The sequence below is a fragment of the Petaurus breviceps genome, unplaced genomic scaffold (assembly GCF_028583685.1).
Source record: "Petaurus breviceps papuanus isolate PSGF00001 unplaced genomic scaffold, PetGlider_PUasm1.0 47, whole genome shotgun sequence".
Taxonomy (NCBI): domain Eukaryota; kingdom Metazoa; phylum Chordata; class Mammalia; order Diprotodontia; family Petauridae; genus Petaurus; species Petaurus breviceps.
The window spans coordinates 3,948,470-3,952,731 of NW_027186349.1; positions in this window are offsets into that span (position 1 = coordinate 3,948,470).

Sequence of the window (4,262 nt, forward strand, 5' to 3'; positions counted from 1 at the left end):
ACACACACACACACACACACACACACACACACACACACACACACACATCTGAGAGTGATAATATTTCAACCGGCAGCTTTCCCTGTATCTGATTTACCCCCTTATTCTTCAGAAATATCACTTTTCTTATTTGCTTTTGTTTTATACCCCTATCATATTATATGTTTATGATATATGCTTATATGCCTTATCTTTCCAATTATATTGAAACATCCTGAGATCCAGAGACTAAATGATCTTTATTCTTATCCATTTAAAATTTTCACTGCTATTGTAATGTATTGTAAATAGTAGGTACTCTATTGATTGCACTGAATTGAGCTTATTACTCTATCGGGTAGAAAGGTTCTAAGGAACTAGGGCTAAAATGGAATAGTTAAATAATAAAAGGGGGTGGCTAGGTGGTAAAGTAGATGCCAGGCCTGGAGTCAGGAAGACTTATCTTTCTGAGTTCAAATCTGTCCTCAGGCAATTATTATCTGTGTGACTCCTGGCAAGTCACAATCTTGTTTGTCTCAGTTCTTCAACTGTAAATGAACTGGAGAAGGAAATGGCAAGCCACTCCGGTATCTTTGCCAAGAAAACCCCAAATGAAGTCACAAAGAGTTGGATATGACTAAAAAAAACACTGAACAACAAGAAATTTAAAAAAAAAATACTTCAAGTATAAATATTACAAAATTATTTACATTTTCATATCATAAATTGACAACTACAGATACCTCAACTTTTTTCCTTAGTTGACTCCAACTGGGATCTTCTAGTTCCTACAATCACCTCCTGAAGATATACTGAATAGAAACACATGGCAAGTTTTATTTCTCTTGGGAAGAGTTGATGTATTTGCAGTAAACTAACAATACTGCCTTCTCTTTTGTAAAATAAAACTTGAATCAATAAGCATTCAGTACATATTTCACAGTCTTCCTAAAAACAGCTAGGTACTTGGTGCTAAGACCTACCTATGGAAAATGCTACTTATTGATCTGTTTAGAAGAAAGGGCATTTTTTCTTCCTAGAGAATCTGTACTGTTACCAAAGGCCAGAATCCAAAGAAACGAGAAGGGGGGAGGGATATACCAATTCAGTGAGGGGAGAAAAGAGAGGGAGAGAGAGAATAATCATTGAGCAGGGGAAATCAAGCAATGTGCTTGAAAATGAGCAGTGCATAAGCAAATCAGTTCAAAACACACATAAACTAATAGGCAGATGTAGCTTCATTTAAATGCATTATTTGCTTTGGTACTTATATGTTCTTCCTCCAAACATGCCTCCCACCCCCACTCCATCCACTCTAACCATGCTAACTATTTAGAGTGATAAAAGCTGCCAGTTAGGGTACTTCTCCACAAATTTCCAATTTTCATTTATTGGCATCCTGAGAGTTGAATCAAGTAAAGACATTTTAATGACAAGCAAGAAAAAAGTGGACTGACTACCTGCCTTCTATTTCCAAAACTTCCACTCTGAATCTGAACCAGGGAATAGCTTCTCTGTATTTCAGTGCCCCATTTGTTCTGGCAATAGTTAATGGTTCACATTATACAGGTGGGTATAGTCACCATGCTGTGATTGAAACATTCCCTTTAGTCATTTCATAAGTGTTATATTTGGGAGAAATGGAAATATACCCTCACCTTCTGAATTGTTAACCTACAGGATGTGTGATCCTCATGCTAGTGTTTGCTATTTGGAACTTTATCATCAGATTCTTCCAGAAGAGAAATCATGAAGCCTCAACCTTTTTTTAAAATTTTTATAAAACGAAAACACTGAAATTTTGTCAAACTAAATTTAACCTATGACCAATTATAACATTATATAACCTATATTTTTCCATCTAAATTTCCCATTTGGTTTAACAGAGTGCAATGATGTAAAAGATAAAATGATAGCTGTAGATTCAGAAAGACATTTCTGGAATACTAGGATAAAACCCCTCTTCCTGATTCAAAATCCAGACCTCTATCTGCTCTTCCTTATTTCCTTCTTCTTAGTGATACTAGAAAAATCAACTGATCTTTAACATTTGAAAATAATATCTGCATTACTATGAACATATTACTGGACTTCTTTGAACCTTAGTTTCTTTATTTATAAAATGAAGCTGATAATACCTTACAGGATGATGGGATCAATGCATTTAATAAATGGATGAAAACCCATTTATTAAGCATTTATTACTTTTGTAGTAGGGTGCAGCTTGAACTTTAGTGGTGAGAGACTTGAGGTCAATTAGGGAGCTGTCACAACAATCTAGAGAGAGGAGATTTACTTCTGAACTAAAGTGGTAGACATATAAGTAGAGAGAAAGGGTTGGAAGCAAAACATGATTTTGAAGTTAGAAACCATGAGAATTTGGCAACTGACTGGATATGTTCCAAGCACTGTGCTAGGTGCTGGGAAAATAGAGAGAAGAGTGAGATAGTCTCTGACCACAGGGTCCTTACACTCTTTTAAAATATTTTTTTAATCTTTTATTTATTTTTAGTTTTCAACATTCATTTCCACAAGATTTTGAGTTACAAATATTCTCCCCGTCTTTCCCCTACTCCCACCCCAAGATAGCAAACCTACTGAATACCCCTTCCCCCAATCTGCTCTTATATCTTTTCCCATTCCCCCCCCCAGGTCCCCTAACTTTCCAGTAGGGCAAGATGGATTTCTATACCCCAGTGCCTGTATATCTTATTTCCCAGTTGCATGTAAAAACAATTTTAAAGTTTAAAAAAAACAACAACTTTGATTTCCAGATTCTTTCCCTTCTTTCCTCCTCACCCACCCACACCGGGAAGATAAGTGATTCAATATGGGCTGTATGTATTTACTTACATATAATGTTTCCACAGTAGTTAGATTGTGAAAGACTAACTATATATCCCTCAATCCTATCCCATCCCCCACTTATTCTATTTTCTACCTGACCCTGTCTCTTTACCAAAGTGTTTGTTTCTAACTACCTTCTCCACCAGTGTGTCCTCCCTTTTGTCATTCTCCCTCTTATCCCCTTCCTCCCTACTTTCCTGTGGGGTAAGATACCCACCCAACTGATGTGTATGTTATTCCCTCCTTAAGGCAAATTCAATGAGAGTAAACTTGACCCATTCTCTTTCACCTTCCTGCTCTTCCCCTCCATTGTAACAGTTTTATCTTGCCTCTTTTATATGAGATAATTTACCCTATTCTATCTCTCCCTTTCTCCTTCCAATACCACTTCTGATACCTATAAAAATGGCTAAACAAATTTTAAAGCTACAGAACCCACAAAGTAACAGAGAGAAACAAATCTCTCGCTGAAGACAGCCTGGCAGGCAGACAGGAAAGGTCTATCACAGCAAGCTGGAAGCCAAGCACAGACCCACATGAGCCACTAGGTTATTGCCCAAGGGTGGCCCCGACCAGCTAAGGCCTGAACAGACTTCAGTGAATAACCAGCAACTGCAGTAGTTTCCAGACTTCTCAATCCATAACCACCAAAGACAAAGTAAAAGGTCAGTGTGGGACACTGTTGGAACAGGTGGGTACTGAAGAGTGAGGAGTGACCCCTGCCCCCAGGGCGAGGAACGAGTGCAGGCACAGCAACTGTGCAGCTGATCAGTGGCTGCCTCAGGAGTTCCTGGCCTGCAGATCTTGGGGGGAACAAGAGACCATTCAGAGGGTAATTGTTCTTGCTTTAACCTGCTTGGATCAGGACATAGTCTTGGGTGGTGGTCCTGGGGTATGTGGCCAGGTGCAAGAGCTTGTGGGGTCTGTAGAGAGGGTGCCCTCCTAATAGCTCCAGCAGATGCAAAAACCCAAGTGATTTGGGACAAAGCTCTCTCCATTCCGGAAGCAGAGTTCTAATGTGACAAAGAGCTCAAAAGTCAAGTAACTGGCAGGCAATATGAGCAAGCAGAGGAAGCAAAGACAGACCATAGAATCCTTTTTTGGGGGACAAAGAGGATCAAGGCATGGAGTGGGAGGAAGACATAAAGTCAGAACTCCTGCATCAAAAGCCTCCAAGAAAAATATGAACTGCTTACAGGTGTGGAGGAGCTCAAGAAGGATTTTGAAAATCAGATAAGAGAAGGGGAGGAAAAATTGGGAAGAGAAATGAGAATCATGCAAGAAAATGATGAAAAGTGAGTCAACAGCCTGCAAAGGAGAATAAAAATACACTGAAGAAAATGACCCCTTAAAAAACAGACTAAGTCAAATGGCAAAAGAGACTGAAAAAAGCCAGTGAGGAGAAGAATGCCTTGAAAAGCCGAATTTGCCAGATA